The following is a 12,774-nucleotide window of genomic DNA, read 5'->3' on the forward strand; positions in this document are numbered from 1 at the left end:
TTTATTTCTAAGATTTTGTTTAGAACCATATGATTTCAGTTTTTTTCTCTCCCATAATCCAACTCAATTCAATCAGCCAGAATTTATGTTTCTCATAGTCAAGGTATTGGGGTAGTCACTGGGATTACCAAGACAGAAATGATACATAGTCCTTTGGGTCAAGGATATTTTGTAGACAGATAAATACATATGAGATAATTTGAGGGAGGAGAGAACGAGCATATTGAGATCAGACCTGACTTTCTTTAGGTGGAAGCAATTGTACTGAGCCTTAATAGCTAAGCATTCCAAGGGGCCACTAGGTGGTGCAGTGGATAGAACACTGGCCCTGGAGTCAGGAGTACCTGAGTTCAAATCTGCCCACACATGCTGTGTGGCCTTGGGAAAGTAAAATAAATCTGGAAATGTAGGCTTAAACCAGTTTGTGAAGGGCTTCAAATGTCAAGCTGAAAAATATATATCTTGTTCTAGAGTCACTGAAAGTTTTCTGAAGAAGGGAGTGATCTGATTATATTTGCAATTTGGGCTGTTGGCCACCTTCTAAAGGATGGATTGGAGAAGGGAGAGGTTGGGGACAGTTGGAAGACTATTGTGATCTAGCACTACTTTGATAGTTATAATAATTATTGATAATTGTCCAGACTTCAGTGTTCCTGAAGAGAAACAGTGGTTTAGTATGGGTACTAGTGAATAAATTAGTAGTGAGAGAAGAAAGAATCTCTGGTTATTCCCAGAAATAATGCTCAAGGAAGAAAAGAGATAGGGATGCTCTTTAATAAAGAAGAAAGGGAAGTCTTTAAATAGCTATAATTCCAGTAGAGTCATACTGCCATAACTACAGGGCAGGTTACCAGTATGTTAACACCTAGTGATCCCTTTACAAAGTGTGAAAATCCCTCTCTGATGTAATTAGAGGATTATTTTGAATTGACTGGACTGAAAATTTGTCTATACCCCAAGGATCTTTAAAAGACTAAAATAGGCAGTCTAGGTCAAAAGAGGGAGGAAGATTTTGACCCTTGAGAGGGATTTGCTGGAGACAGGGACTTTTTCTTTACTTCTTTCATTACCTTAGCTATGTTACTTTAAAAGAAAACTATTCCAGGAGTAGGAGATACTACATTCAACATTAAGCAGAAGCACTCACATGATTTGCACAGATATAGAAAGATAGTCCCTCAAGAAAGCAACTTCCATTTGATTTAGGTTGTTGTTCATGCCTCGAGTTGGGTCTTCTAGCAACTGAGAAGGGAGCAGGCTGTGAATTTAAGAGAGTTAGCTCTTAAAATTGAATGAGAGAAGCTCAGATGAATAATCACCTCAGCAAAGACACTGAGCCTAGAGGGAGTTTATTGAGGTTTTCACAAAGAGAGAGCATATTGAGGCCCTTCAGTACCTCCTTGGGGGTTGTTTGGCATCATGTGTTTCCTATCTGTGTACTTTACTAGCATTGCACTCTCAGTTGTCCTCACTCTTCCCCTAATTGCCATGTGTGAAATAAGCTAGGGTTTGCCCAGATTTTCAGGGGGAATATTTTGTTATTACCATTTGCTTTCTTAGTAAAGGCCTTTTCTAAGAATCCATTATGGCTACTGATTATTGTGGGAAGGGCAGAGGTGACACCAACTGATTGGGGCTTGATGTGATACCATAGAAACTAGGTAGTATTTGTTTCCCTAGGAATCCAATCTGTTGAGTGGCAAGTTCAGAGGAGGTTACATATTAAAATGGGACCCTAAGCAGTCCCACACTTCTAAATCCTATTATTTCTGCCAAAGGCTCACTGAGAGGCCATGACACTAAACTAAGTCTATAAAAAGAAAAAAAAAATGGCTATAGTGCCTTCTCCTATGGCTGGGGAATATAGGGACAGTGTGGGTGTGTGGGGGACGGGGGTCTGAGGATATGACTGGTGCTTAATAAATACTGAATCAGAGTAGATAGACAGTACTCCTATCGAATTTATGCTTCTACCCAGGCCCCCATGTTAAGCCTCTACAACTTTGCTAATTATCCACTGCTCTGCATTCCCCTCATAACAACAGCCTCTAAGGCACTGGATTAGCAGAACTTGCAGACATCTTGGCTTCAGTTACTATGACAACGCTTGCCTCTCCCCTACCCTCACAGGGCTCACCTACATTTCTGTGAAGTAATGTCCACTCTCCACAGGCAGGCAGAAAGGAGACACCCTTCAGATAAATAATCAAGGAAAATAAGTATGAAAGACTTTTCTGCCTTTCTCTATGATATCTTTTCAAACTTTTGGCAGTATTTTTCCTCAGCCGCTCTTCTACTTCCATCAGACTAGATTTCCTCCCATGGCATGAAGACAACTGTTCCATAAAATTTCACCTGCTATTGTACCCAGGACTTTTAAAGTTTTAGACCTCAAAGACAGTATCTTAACTCTGTCCTCAATTCCTGTCCTCAAGGAATTTGTCTTCTGTAGATACATAAATCATCACAGTGCAAAATACCAGAGGAGAGATCCACACAAAGTACTCTTGGGAAACTTGAGGAAGAAGAAATTGTTTTTGGCTGAGGACATCAGGGAAGTTTTCATGTAGAAAGGGGTACAGGACTGCAAGAAGCAGAGATGAGTAGGGTCATTCTAGGCAAAACGTTTGTGAAAAGAAGGAAATTGGAGACTAGCTGCTGAATTTTGACTGAAATGTGGAGTATGTAAAGGCAAATAAAATAAGACTGGAAACATGGATTTACAGAGCTTTAAATGCCAAAATATGAAATATGTATTTTATCTTACAGGAAATAAGAATCCATTTAAATAAAGGGGGGTTGGGGGAGGGGAAGCAAGGGGAACTGAACTGGTCAGAACTTTCTTTGTACAAGTCCCTCTATAAGCTCCTTGAAGGAAGAAATCAAGTCATATTCACCTTTATAGATTTCTTTATCTCCTAACACATTGTTTTGAAAGGCGTTTAGAAGCTCATCAAATCAATGTATACTATGGAAACAATGTAAAGACTAACAGTCTGTCTTCTGTGGGGGTGGGGGAGGGAAGTGAGATTAAGGGAATTGTAAAATTGAAAATAAATAACATGAAAAAACGAAAAAAGAAGCTCATCAAAATATTTATTGAATGAATGATGGAAATGATGAGACATTCAAAATAGATCCTCTGCAGTGTGAAAGTTAAGTTTCCAACTCTTATATTTCTAATCAAAAACTGACTTTCTCAGTCCCTAATTATGGTTTATAAATCTGAATGTTAGCCTCTGTCCTTCTCAAGGTCTATGTCTCTCCAGCTATAAATCTGAAGGTTGACTCTGACTGTGGAAATTAGCCTGATCCCCCCTCTAATTGCATCGACAAATTGGCTTTCCCAAGTTGTGTCAACAAGTAGAGAAAGATCAACCTTAGAAAGCAGGAAATTGATCTGGGTAGGAGCCCCAAATAAACTCATATACTTACTTCATTTTTGGAAAGGGAGAAATCCCATGTGTTATATGTCTATGACATCTGATCAACATAAAATATCAGAAAGGATACACTAGTCCTGCTGCTAATTGAATCTTTGTCAGTTCTGATATAGAATAGGCCTTATAGATGGATAAGAAGATCATAAAGTAATCAATGACACCTTTATGCACTAATGTATAACCCGATTGGTAGGCTGCCAAAGGTTTATGATTCTTTGTGTGTTTTCTTTAAGTACTCTTTTTCTCATTCTGCTCTGGGAAGCTATTTCTATGACTACCACTTATGGGTTTTATGTTAAATCTTAGATAACAAACTTCATGTATAATTTAATTTCTATTGTTTTATTTTAGCCCAAAACAATTAAGTTTTTGACAAAATGAAGCTCATCTCCAGATGTTCTACTCAAACCATTAGACCACATCACCAAACTCAGGGTTGTGACAAAAGAATTGTCATTTAGGTCACTTGACCTTATATTGAGTGGGAGTTGGGTTCTCCAGGCCAAAATTCAAATCATTGACATATACTAATTTAGTATGCATTATGTGCTCAACAATTAATATAAAAGCAATTTTAGACACATTCTCTTCCCAGTTTCTTGCCTAACCTTGCTAACCCTTGATTTGTTTCTATTAATAATTCCTATCATATAACAATATAACTTTGCAAAAGCATTTCTTTCACAAAAATCCCCAGGGTAGGTAACAACAGATTGTTAGTTTCAATTTAAGACGGGGAAATAGACCCTGAAAAGCTACATGATATATTCAATAGGTCATAACTATGGGTCCACTGTTCTGCACCAAACTTTCTTTCATACTCTGATCATACAGATAATAATTCTGACCTTCACCCTACTCATGATCACTTCCTCCTCAACATGTAATGAGAATTCTTAATGATTGAGTGGACTTTCTAGAAGAAGAGAAATCTGAGATATGGTTTGAAGGATGGGTGTTCAGGTGGGTTGTACAAGTGGAGAGGACTGGGAGTTGAGGTGTGCTTTAAACAAAAACAGGGAAAGAAAATTTATTTTGGGAATAAGCAACTTGGCTCTAATCAAGAGTTTGTATATGGGACCTTGGTGTCAATTCTGATGCCTCTGCATCTTCTACTGGGCAGAATCCTTGTAACCATACTGGGGAAGACACAGACATCTCCAGAAAGGCATCCTCCCTAGTGTTATCTGCCAACAGCTAACATAGTGTCTGATCTTATTCTTCCTCAAATTCAAAAAATCCGATGGAATCTTTCACCTATATCCAATTTACTTCAGAGGCACTGACTCTGTCCTTATGCTAATAAAAATATTTTTACTTTAAAAAAATATTTTATTTAATGTTTCCCAATTACATGTAAATTTTTTTAAATTCATTAAAAAAAATATTGAATTCCATATTCTCTGCCTTCCTCCACCCTTCCCCTCATCCATTGAAAAGGCAGGTAATATGATATTGATTATACATGGGAATTCCAGCAAAATAACTTTCCATACTAGTAACATTACAAAAGAAAATGTGCAGGCACGCACACACACACACAAACACATATACAGACATATACATACAAAGAAAAAATAAAGTTTAAAAAACAGACTTCAATCTACATTGAACCAGTTGATCAGTTCTCTGGAAGTGGATAGCATTTTTTCACGGGGATCCTTTGAAACTGTTTTGGACAATTGTCTCGACTAGAGTTATGCTAACAAAAAATAAAGTTATGTACTGTTTCACTTGATATAGAGTTCATTTCAGCACATATTTGTCAAAACCTATCCAATGGGAGTCACTGTGGTGAACTATAAAAATGAAATAGTCTTAGCTCTCAAGGAAGATATAGTCTCCTGGGGTGGGGGCTTAAAAATACAGTCATTCCTTCCCCATCTCAGTTTTGAAATATCTTGGGTAGGCATAAGAAATTAAAAGAAAAAATTTTGAAGTTTTTCAGAAGCTTCAGATAACATGCTAAGACCAACAGATAACAGAAAAAAATTTAGAAATTCAGAAATACATATGTATAGTATTATATGATATCAACATATTTTATCTTTTAATATTAAATAATTCAGACTTTTTCTCTGGTAGGGAGGGCCAAAAATTTTACATGAGTTTTACAGATGGGAGGGGGTGTGGCACCCTTAAACCCTGTGATATGGATGATAAGCAAATATAAGATCATTTGAGGAGGAGAAAAAATCCTACCTACTGGGGAACTGGGCTAAGTTTCTATGGAATCTGGGAATTCTAAGAGGCATAGATGATGGAGGAAAACATTCCAGGTTTGGGGGATAACCTGCACATAGGGGTGTTGGGAAAGAAATAATAGACCAGTTTGACTGAACTATGAAGTTTGTCAAGTAGATTTAGAAGAAGTAAATCTGGAAAGATAATCGGGAGCCAGAATGTGAAAGGTTTTTACATGACAGGCTGAGGAGTCTATATCCTGGTTACATTAGCTTTTTGAGTTGGGGTGTAATTAGTCAGAAATGTGTTCTAGGAACAATAGTAGATCAATCAATAAGCATTTAAGTATCTAATATGTGCCAGTCTCCATGCCTGGTGAAAGGGATATGAAGACTTTGCCCTCAAGAAATTCACCTTCTATCTGGTGACATTGGCCTCCTTGCTATTCCTGAAATAAACACCCTATCACCTGATTCCAGACAATTTCACTGTCTGTTCTCTACTCATGCATGCTCTCCTTCCCCAACTTTCCTGATTTTCTTCAAGTCCTAGTTAAGATCTCATTCCCTATGGGAAGCCTTTCCAAATCCCTCTTAATTGTTGAGGAAATTGATTATTTCCGATTTATCTTGAGGAGATTTTTATATATCTATATCTAAGCATCTATACTATGTATGCATACATAGAACTAATTTTGTATATTTTTGTTCAGTCATTTCAGTTTGACTTTTTGAGATCCCATTTGAGATTTTCTGGCAAAAACACTGATGCAGTTTGCCATTTCCCTCTTCAGCTCATTTTATATATTAGAAAACTGAGGCAATCAGGGTTAAGTGACTTGCCTAGAGTAACACAGCTGCTCCCCATCTCAGTTTAGGCCTTTATAATTATTTCTCTCTTGCATTGTTGAAATTTCTTTTCTTTTCAATCTTGTACTGGCATTTTCCAAAGCCTACATTGCATTCCCTACTTAACTCCCAGTTCTTAGAAAGTCATGTTTCCTTCAAAACTTGGTTTAAACAATCCCCTTTACAGGAAATCATTTACAAGAAACCATCCCCTAAGCTATTATTGTCCTCCCCATGGGAGGTTACCTGCCTGAAGAATTGGGTTTGGCTGAAATAACTAACAACAAAAACAACATAATTAGGATGATCATGTGGCTATATGAGTGTAAAGAAATATTGCAGATGTGCAATCAACAAGACTAGCAATTGTTTGGGAAGTCATGTAGGTTAACCTGAATAACTGAAAACATGATAATTCCCTCAATAGAAAAAGGAATGTTTAGAAAAAGAGAAGATTTGGGAAGAAAATAATGAATTCCATTTTGGAAATGTTAAATTTGAGATCCAGGCAGAAAAGAACAGCAAGCAAACAGGGAGATTCATTGCTGAACCTTTTAGAGTTGATGAGATCACCAAGAGTACGCAGAGAAGAGAAGCAGGCCTGGCAGGCACACAGTAATCCACTCCTGCCTGGGGCAGTAGGCAGGTCAAATAGGATGAACCATCCAAAATTCTACACAAAAAAGGCCATTCAGTGAATTGATGTGGGGAGCGGAAGAAGGATGTGAAGAAGACACAGAAATTTGAACATTTTCCTAAAAGGCTTCCTGCCCCATCTTTTCCAGAATTGCACATTTGTTCCTCTTCTTTCCCAGCTCTAAGAACTTGACTTCCTTTAAGAAACACCAAATGGTTAACAGCATAAAGGAAGTTTGCTTAAAGACAACAATCACTTATCACTTTTCTAGTGGGAGGACAAGGCTGGTAATCTGATAAACATCTAAAGAGAGAGGTAACATTTTAGGAGAGGGATTAATTTTAACAGTTAATTATTAGAAGAGATTTGGAAAATATAGCAAAAACAGAGCCCTTCTTGGGGATCAAGACTAAATTAAAGGACAAAAGCCCAAAGAAGAAAAATCTGCTGGTTCCTTCTCTTCTTTTTGGGTAGGACATAGATCTGGAATCAGTAATCCTTTGTTCCCAAAGTGCAAATTTTGGTTTCCATTTTGCAGATAAGGAAAAAGGTAAAATAATTTGTTCAGGATTATACAGACACTTATGAGATTGCGGATTCTCCTTTGAAAATTGGAATTCCCTTTTTTTCAAACCAAAACAATTTTTTTTTTAGATTTTTCAAGGCAATGGGGTTAAGTGGCTTGCCCAAGGCCACACAGCTAGGTAGTTATTAAGTGTCTGAGGTCAAATTTGAACCCAGGTCCTCCTGACTCCAAGGCTGGTGCTCTATTCATTGTGCCACCTAGCCGCCCCCAAAACAATTATTTTACAGACTCTTACATAAAAATAGTTCTATTTTAAAAATCTGTTTATTGAAAATATATATAAAATGATAAAAAAACTGATTGAATTCATTTAAATGAATCAGTGTTTTAATAATTGCTACAGTATGCTTATGTATCCCTATGTACATTTAAAAGATTAAAAATGCATATATGGAGAAAGGAATTCGATCTATGGAAGGCACATTTGCTTTTTAATTGTACTGTTATATTTCACATTTGGCTATTACTAAAGAGAGACGAAAATAACCCTATGTTGTAAGTAGAGGCATTTGGGGACCTCCCCTTGAAATAGTTCTGTGCTGCCCCCGCCCCCATCCATTTTAAAGGTTGGGAACTCAAGCCTGGATGATCCTAAAGACCCTTTCTGGCTCTTACAATGTAGGATTCTTTGAAAGCAAATATATAAATGTATGTTATTCCTCATAATAACCCTATAAGGGAGGTATTATAATTTCATTTCATTTAAGAAAATTTATTCTCAGAGATTAAATGACTTGTTTTGTCACTTCCTGATTCCAAGTCAAATCAACAAATATTTATTAAACTCTTACTGTATTTGGCAGGCACTTTGTTAAGTGCTGAAGATACAAATACAAGCAAAAAGAAATCTCTTAAAGAGCAGGTGGTCTAATGGGGTCTGTTGTTCCTTATACCTTGTCACCTCTTAATTCCCCAAATGGGTCTCAGGCCCTAAAACTCTCTCCTCATAGTCTGTGTCTGAATTCAGAGCTAGGATCTAGGGAACACTAGTTTCTGATCTCTCCAGATCAGAACTTGTAACGAGAAAAGTGAGGCCAGGGTTATGCTAGCTTATCTAGTTTCCTTTTGTTTGTCAGTCCCTCCTCTTTTTATCCTTGGCCACAGGCCCTTGGGGTGGAGTGGCGAGAAGAGAAGCAGGATAAATTGAAATGGAACATCACAGTCACTGACTCAGTCCAGAAAAACAGATGGTGAGGAATAGGAAATGGGAAGGACACCTGATGTCAATCTCCTTCCTCGACACAGAAATTGGTTGTATGAACTCTGGCAAACCTCATTGATCTAAGAGTTATTGGCTATGACAGGAACTTTACAAAAGACCATATGAGGATACCAGGTGATCCCCAAACCACCACCAGTTGAGGAAAGAACCAACTTCCATCTATCCCAATAAACCAAAGAGACCTCCTGATGAGCTCTGGTCATACTTTTCTCTCACTGTAGGATCATGAAGTTTTAGATTTGAAAAACATCTTTAAGATCTATTCTGTTCATTTTACAGATATATCAAGGGTCAACTGCTCACTTTATCCCCACAAGAATCCAGCACACACCTACTTAAAATGAGAAGTTCTCTAAGATTTCAGTGTCACAAGTGTTTTTGAGTACCTGGTCAAGAGAAAGTTGAATTTAATATATTTTATTTATAAATATATGTATATATGTATATATTAGTATTTTGAAAGAGAATAACCTGTCACCTAACAGTAGAAAATCATCCAAACAGAAGATAATTTATTACATTGGGACTCCACCCAGAACCTTCTTCCTCCAAAAAAAAAAAGCAGGGACAGTTAGGACATATCCAGTACAAAGTTTAGTATAGTAAAAAAGAACTCCAGATAACCCAGACTAGGTTTAAACCAGTCATGCAAATTATCACCTGTTCATTGACTCATGCCCTGAAAGATGTTGGGCTCTGAAAAAATAAGAATTCATATTCAACAAATATATTAAACACCTATCATCTGCAATGCACAAAGCTAAAGTATTGACAGCACAAAGACAGAAAAAGAGCATTATCCTTACCTTGAAGGAATCATTAGTCTATAAAATTGGTTAGAATGGTTAGAATATATATATATATATATATATATATATATATATATATATATATATATAAAACCAAGTATAAAAGAAGGTTGTGTGATGCTTTAAGATTTGCTGAGTATTATTTCATTTATTCTTCACAAGAGGATCTTGTTGCTATTATTGCTCTCAGTTAAGGTTTAGAAAAGTAAGGTGACTTGTCCTGGTCACTTAGCTAATAAGTATCTGAATCAGGATTCAAACTTAGGTTTTCCTGACCCCAAATCTAGCATTTTATCTTTTAGGTCATGTTGTTTTGAAAGGAAAGACAGGTAAAGTGCCATGAAAAAATTTGAAGAGGTAGTACTAGGGAGAGAATTAAACTGAGATTACAACCTCAGATTTTTTCTTAAAGTTACTGCTGCTCAGTGCCACCAAAATGATGTTATGGAATTGAATGAGTTTAAGAAAGACCCATGAAATCCTTCCAAGTATTGACAGGATAAAAAAAAATTCTTTTTCTTTTGTCTCTTTTCTCAGTTTCATGCTCTATAAAATGAATATAATACTATTTATACTGATCATCTAGCCTTCTTCCCCAAAGAGAAAAGGATGTGGATATATAGATAAGAAATAGCTAATATGCAGTCCATAATACCAAAGAAATTTATTAATCCTGGTCTTTATTTTTATCTAGTTTACTCAAGTTAGATGTATTCAAAAAGTGATTGGGATTATCCTTTAATAGTTCAACTCTTGCGTTCAACACTTCATTTCATAATCCCATTTGGGGTGTTCTTGGCAAAGACACTGGAGAGGTTTGCCATTTCTATCTCCAGTTCATTTTACAGATGAAGAAACTGAGGCAAATAAAATTAAGTGATTTTTCTAATAGTAAGTATCTGAGACCAAACTTGAATTCAGGAAGTTGAGTCTGTCTCCCCAACACTCTATCTATTGTGGTACCTTAACTGCCCCTACTTATCCTAGATTGGAATATTTTAAAAAGACTCCAACTCCCCTTGTCCTCCAAAGGGTGCCTCTCATTCCTGCAATCACTCATAACCAGTTTACAATTAGGGTTGGTCTTGTTTCCTACAACTGCATTTACAGAGACTGACTTAAAGTGGCCCAGAGAAGCAGATTTGCACATGGATCCTTGTATCCTTTTTGTGTTGCTTGCTTCATTGGTGGTTTAAGTTTTATCAATAAATCTAGTACTGGGCAATGTAATATAGAACTTTTCAACTCCTTGACTCTCAGAACTTGTCTTACTACCTAACTCATGGGCTTATTGTGAGATTGTGAGTACGTTATTACTTTTCATTATTTTATCTGCTCTGACCTTAAATCTAGGATGTGGGTAATACAGTAGTCAGGTTTGAGGATTTTAAGGAACAAAGACATAATCAAAACTATCTTAAATTAACTGCAGGGGGTTATTGAATCATCTATAGATTATGTGGATATAAAAATGGCACAAAATGTATATACACCGCCTCACTGTCATTTTGAGACTTTAGTTAGTCTAGTAAAGTAAAACTACATGTGTGTTTTTGTGTGTGTGTGTGTGTGTGTGTGTGTGTAGCTGAATCTTAGGCAACCTGCTCTTTATTTGACTATTTCCATAACTTAATTGGAAGCAATCTGTCCCTTTCTCCCTTCCAACTCCCTTGAATATGCCAACATCTTCCTAAGGCACAATGGTCAAAAGTCTCTCAGTTTGCAACCCAGGTTATGTTGCCACTAGACATTGGAGGAGATGGTGAGGCTGACAATTTTGAACAAAACTGGTTGGCTTTTTTTTTTAATTTTTAGTTAGGAATGTGAAAAAAATATGAAAATGAACTTAAATCTTCACTGGATTACAAGGATTCAAGGAGTTTATTCCTTCTCATCATTATCTGTGGTGCCTAAGGTTGGCACAGAGACTGGATTTTTGGATTTTTTGATCCTACATGTTTCCTTTCTTATAAGGTACAATCCAAGTTCCATTCCAAAGAAGATAATAAACAAGAAATAAAGGTTAAGATGCAGCACAGAGGTTAGCGCACTGGGTCTGAATTCAGGAACAGTTATCTTCCTGAATTCAAATCTGACTTCATACATTTACTAGCTATGTGACCCTGGGCAAGTCATTTAGCTCTCTTTTCCTCAGTTTCCTGGAGAAGTAAATGGAAAAATACTTCAGTATCTTGCCAAGAAAATCCCAAATGAGGTCACAAAGAGTAAAACACAACTGAAACAACTGAACAACAAAGAAAGTAAGGTGTGAACATATCTCTGAATCTATAGTAGAAGATAGATAGCCCAAAGGAGAATTCTAGGGAACCTATAGAGGAAAAAGAAAAAAGATAACAGTAAGAAATAAGGGACAATTGTTGGGGAATCAGGAGACCTAGGTTCTTGGCTCTTCTGTTTTCTTGTTGTGTGACATTAGTCAAGATATTTATAATGTTCATAGTCTTCAAGATTTGTTATTTATATAATAAAGACCTTTAGAGTAAATGATCTCTAAGATTCCTTTTAGTCTAGAAATTCTTAGACAAGGTTGCTGCTGTAAGGAGCCAGAAGGAGTGGGTGGGAGCTAGGGAAACCCAATCTGGAGTTGAGCCCAGGAACTAGGAGAAAAGATCTCAGGAATACTAACTAGCAAGGCTCTTTAATGCCGAGATAATTGTTTCTAATGTTGAGAGACTGACGTTTGAGCAATATTATATACTGCATGCCTGCCTACATTAATCAAAAGAGCAAGGGTATCTCTGCCTATAGCTTTCTGAACCTAGCTCCAGTGTCAGATGAGGAGGATTAGTTATGCTGGGAATGCAGGGTGTAGTTGGAAGAAGAGATGGAAGCATTTCTATGCATCCTTTCAGACTGGAGAGATTTCCTTGATCTAAGATGGGTGTTGTTCAGACATTTTAATCATATCTGAGTATTTGTGACCCCCATTTGGCAGAGATTTCTTGGCAAAGATGTTCGAATGGTTTTCCATTTCCTTCTCCAGTTCATTTTACAAATGAGGAAACTGAGACAAACAGGATTAAG

This window comes from Macrotis lagotis, chromosome 4 (genome assembly GCF_037893015.1).
Source record: "Macrotis lagotis isolate mMagLag1 chromosome 4, bilby.v1.9.chrom.fasta, whole genome shotgun sequence".
Taxonomy (NCBI): Eukaryota; Metazoa; Chordata; class Mammalia; order Peramelemorphia; family Peramelidae; genus Macrotis; species Macrotis lagotis.